Raw genomic sequence first — 5,436 nt, 5'->3', positions numbered from 1 at the left:
AGTGAAAAGAGAGGAGGAGAGCACTGGGACCCGTTTGACAAAAACCGGCTTCCCACGGGAAAGTCTTTCTCCACGTGCAGACATGCTCCCAGGTGCCTGTGGCAAGGGGAAGGAAATGCCATACACTGACCTGGAAGAGACCACAGGGCCCAGGCACAGTCTGAACCCTTCCCTCAACCCGGCGGTTTTGCTAGCAGGAGTTCAAGCCCAACGAACACAGCCCGGAGACCCCTGGGGCAAAAACGGCTTCCGACGAACAATAGGTGCTTCCTGTGGAACACCTATCCCAAGTGGGGGTAGCCAGCTCAACAAAATGCCACACACCCAGGTGTAAGAAACAACATTGCCCAGGCATGGTCTAAGCCCCTCACCTCGTCCCTGTGCTTTGGGGAGCCGGAGGGACACCCGAGGCCCGAGGCCCTGAGATCCCTTTGCAAAAAGCCGGCTTCCCACGGAGACAGTTTTCCTGAGGTGTAGACCCTCTCCCAAGTGGTTGTGGCAAGGTAAAGCCAATGCCCTCCACTTCTCTGGAAGAAACCACAGTGCCCAGCCATGTTCTAAGCCCTCCCATCCTCCCTGGGCTTCTGGCAGCAGGAGTGAAAAGAGAGGAGCAGAGCACTGGGACCCGTTTGACAAAAACTGGCTTCCCACGGGAAAGCCTTTCTCCACGTGCAGACATGCTCCCAGGTGCCTGTGGCAAGGGGAAGGAAATGCCATACACTGACCTGGAAGAGACCACAGGGCCCAGGCACAGTCTGAACCCTTCCCTCAACCCGGCGGTTTTGCTAGCAGGAGTTCAAGCCCAACGAACACAGCCCGGAGACCCCTGGTGCAAAAACGGCTTCCGACGAACAATAGGTGCTTGCTGTGGAACACCTATCCCAAGTGGGGGTAGCCAGCTCAACAAAATGCCACACACCCAGGTGTAAGAAACAACATTGCCCAGGCATGGTCTAAGCCCCTCACCTCGTCCCTGTGCTTTGGGGAGCCGGAGGGACACCCGAGGCCTACGGCCCTGAGACCCCTTTGCAAAAAGCCGGCTTCCCACGGAAGCAGTTTTCCTGAGGTGCAGACCCTCTCCCAAGTGGTTGTGGCAAGGTAAAGCAAATGCCCTCCACTTCTCTGGAAGTAACCACAGTGCCCAGGCATGTTCTAAGGCCTCCCAATCTCCCTGGGCTTCTGGCAGCAGGAGTGAAAAGAGAGGAGCAGAGCACTGGGACCCGTTTGACAAAAACCGGCTTCCCACGGGAAAGTCTTTCTCCACGTGCAGACATGCTCCCAGGTGCCTGTGGCAAGGGGAAGGAAATGCCATACACTGACCTGGAAGAGACCACAGGGCCCAGGCACAGTCTGAACCCTTCCCTCAACCCGGCGGTTTTGCTAGCAGGAGTTCAAGCCCAACGAACACAGCCCGGAGACCCCTGGGGCAATAACGGCTTCCGACGAACAATAGGTGCTTGCTGTGGAACACCTATCCCAAGTGGGGGTAGCCAGCTCAACAAAATGCCACACACCCAGGTGTAAGAAACAACATTGTCCAGCCATGGTCTAAGCCCCTCACCTCGTCCCTGTGGTTTGGGGAGCCGGAGGGACAGCCGAGGCCCACGGCCCTGAGACCCCTTTGCAAAAAGCCGGCTTCCCACGGAAACAGTTTTCCTGAGGTGCAGACCCTCTCACAAGTGGTTGTGGCAAGGTAAAGCAAATGCCCTCCAATTCTCTGGAAGAAACCACAGTGCCCAGCCATGTTCTAAGCCCTCCCATCCTCCCTGGGCTTCTGGCAGCAGGAGTGAAAAGCGAGGAGCAGAGCACTGGGACCCGTTTGACAAAACCGGCTTCCCACGGGAAAGTCTTTCTCCACGTGCAGACATGCTCCCAGGTGCCTGTGGCAAGGGGAAGGAAATGCCATACACTGACCTGGAAGAGACCACAGGGCCCAGGCATAGTCTGAACCCTTCCCTCAACCCGGCGGTTTTGCTAGCAGGAGTTCAACCCCAACGAACACAGCCCGGAGACCCCTGGGGCAAAAACGGCTTCCGACGAACAATAGGTGCTTGCTGTGGAACACCTATCCCAAGTGGGGTAGCCAGCTCAACAAAATGCCACACACCCAGTTGTAAGAAACAACATTGCCCAGGCATGGTCTAAGCCCCTCACCTCGTCCCTGTGCTTTGGGGAGCCGGAGGGTCACCCGAGGCCCACGGCCCTGAGACCCCTTTGCAAAAAGCCGGCTTCCCACGGAAACAGTTTTCCTGAGGTGCAGACCCTATCCCAAGTGGTTGTGGCAAGGTAAAGCAAATGCCCTCCACTTCTCTGGAAGAAACCCCAGTGCCCAGCCATGTTCTAAGCCCTCCCATCCTCCCTGGGCTTCTGGCAGCAGGAGTGAAAAGAGAGGAGCAGAGCACTGGGACCAGCTTGACAAAAACCGGCCTCCCACGGGAAAGTCTTTCTCCACGTGCAGACATGCTCCCAGGTGCCTGTGGCAAGGGGAAGGAAATGCCATACACTGACCTGGAAGAGACCACAGGGCCCAGGCACAGTCTGAACCCTTCCCTCAACCCGGCGGTTTTGCTAGCAGGAGTTCAAGCCCAACGAACACAGCCCGGAGACCCCTGGTGCAAAAACGGCTTCCGACGAACAATAGGTGCTTGCTGTGGAACACCTATCCCAAGTGGGGGTAGCCAGCTCAACAAAATGCCACACACCCAGGTGTAAGAAACAACATTGCCCAGGCATGGTCTAAGCCCCTCACCTCGTCCCTGTGCTTTGGGGAGCCGGAGGGACACCCGAAGCCCACGGCCCTGAGACCCCTTTGCAAAAAGCCGGCTTCCCACGGAGACAGTTTTCCTGAGGTGTAGACCCTCTCCCAAGTGGTTGTGGCAAGGTAAAGCCAATTCCCTCCACTTCTCTGGAAGAAACCACAGTGCCCAGCCATGTTCTAAGCCCTCCCATCCTCCCTGGGCTTCTGGCAGGAAGAGTGAAAAGAGAGGAGCAGAGCACTGGGACCCGTTTGACAAAAACCGGCTTCCCACGGGAAAGTCTTTCTCCACGTGCAGACATGCTCCCAGGTGCCTGTGGCAAGGGGAAGGAAATGCCATACACTGACCTGGAAGAGACCACAGGGCCCAGGCACAGTCTGAACCCTTCCCTCAACCCGGCGGTTTTGCTAGCAGGAGTTCAACCCCAACGAACACAGCCCGGAGACCCCTGGGGCAATAACGGCTTCCGACGAACAATAGGTGCTTGCTGTGGAACACCTATCCCAAGTGGGGGTAGCCAGCTCAACAAAATGCCACACACCCAGGTGTAAGAAACAACATTGTCCAGCCATGGTCTAAGCCCCTCACCTCGTCCCTGTGGTTTGGGGAGCCGGAGGGACAGCCGAGGCCCACGGCCCTAAGACCCCTTTGCATAAAGCCGGCTTCCCACGGAAACAGTTTTCCTGAGGTGCAGACCCTCTCACAAGTGGTTGTGGCAAGGTAAAGCAAATGCCCTCCAATTCTCTGGAAGAAACCACAGTGCCCAGCCATGTTCTAAGCCCTCCCATCCTCCCTGGGCTTCTGGCAGCAGGAGTGAAAAGAGAGGAGCAGAGCACTGGGACCCGTTTGACAAAACCGGCTTCCCACGGGAAAGTCTTTCTCCACGTGCAGACATGCTCCCAGGTGCCTGTGGCAAGGGGAAGGAAATGCCATACACTGACCTGGAAGAGACCACAGGGCCCAGGCATAGTCTGAACCCTTCCCTCAACCCGGCGGTTTTGCTAGCAGGAGTTCAAGCCCAACGAACACAGCCCGGAGACCCCTGGGGCAAAAACGGCTTCTGACGAACAATAGGTGCTTGCTGTGGAACACCTACCCCAAGTGGGGGTAGCCAGCTCAACAAAATGCCACACACCCAGGTGTAAGAAACAACATTGCCCAGGCATGGTCTAAGCCCCTCACCTCGTCCCTGTGCTTTGGGGAGCCGGAGGGACACCCGAGGCCCACGGCCCTGAGACCCCTTTGCAAAAAGCCGGCTTCCCACGGAAACAGTTTTCCTGAGGTGCAGACCCTATCCCAAGTGGTTGTGGCAAGGTAAAGCAAATGCCCTCCACTTCTCTGGAAGAAACCCCAGTGCCCAGCCATGTTCTAAGCCCACCCATCCTCCCTGGGCTTCTGGCAGCAGGAGTGAAAAGAGAGGAGCAAAGCACTGGGACCAGCTTGACAAAAACCGGCTTCCCACGGGAAAGTCTTTCTCCACGTGCAGACATGCTCCCAGGTGCCTGTGGCAACTGGAAGGAAATGCCATACACTGACCTGGAAGAGACCACAGGGCCCAGGCACAGTCTGAACCCTTCCCTCAACCCGGCGTTTTTGCTAGCAGGAGTTCAAGCCCAACGAACACAGCCCGGAGACCCCTGGTGCAAAAACGGCTTCCGACGAACAATAGGTGCTTGCTGTGGAACACCTATCCCAAGTGGGGGTAGCCAGCTCAACAAAATGCCACACACCCAGGTGTAAGAAACAACATTGCCCAGGCATGGTCTAAGCCCCTCACCTCGTCCCTGTGCTTTGGGGAGCCGGAGGGACACCCGAGGCCTACGGCCCTGAGACCCCTTTGCAAAAAGCCGGCTTCCCACGGAAGCAGTTTTCCTGAGGTGCAGACCCTATCCCAAGTGGTTGTGGCAAGGTAAAGCAAATGCCCTCCACTTCTCTGGTAGTAACCACAGTGCCCAGGCATGTTCTAAGGCCTCCCAATCTCCTTGGGCTTCTGGCAGGAGGAGTGAAAAGAGAGGAGCAGAGCACTGGGACCCGTTTGACAAAAACCGGCTTCCCACGGGAAAGTCTTTCTCCTCGTGCAGACATGCTCCCAGGTGCCTGTGGCAAGGGGAAGGAAATGCCATACACTGACCTGGAAGAGACCACAGGGCCCAGGCACAGTCTGAACCCTTCCCTCAACCCGGCGGTTTTGCTAGCAGGAGTTCAACCCCAACGAACACAGCCCGGAGACCCCTGGGGCAATAACGGCTTCCGACGAACAATAGGTGCTTGCTGTGGAACACCTATCCCAAGTGGGGGTAGCCAGCTCAACAAAATGCCACACACCCAGGTGTAAGAAACAACATTGTCCAGCCATGGTCTAAGCCCCTCACGTCGTCCCTGTGGTTTGGGGAGCCGGAGGGACAGCCGAGGCCCACGGCCCTGAGACCCCTTTGCAAAAAGCCGGCTTCCCACGGAGACAGTTTTCCTGAGGTGCAGACCCTCTCACAAGTGGTTGTGGCAAGGTAAAGCAAATGCCCTCCAATTCTCTGGAAGAAACCACAGTGCCCAGCCATGTTCTAAGCCCTCCCATCCTCCCTGGGCTTCTGGCAGCAGGAGTGAAAAGAGAGGAGCAGAGCACTTGGACCCGTTTGACAAAAACTGGCTTCCCACGGGAAAGTCTTTCTCCACGTGCAGACAT

The sequence above is a fragment of the Ursus americanus genome, unplaced genomic scaffold (assembly GCF_024610735.1).
Source record: "Ursus americanus isolate L20-20 unplaced genomic scaffold, mUrsAme1.1.p SCAF_45, whole genome shotgun sequence".
Classification (NCBI taxonomy): domain Eukaryota; kingdom Metazoa; phylum Chordata; class Mammalia; order Carnivora; family Ursidae; genus Ursus; species Ursus americanus.
Note: the sequence above shows the minus strand (reverse complement) of the source record.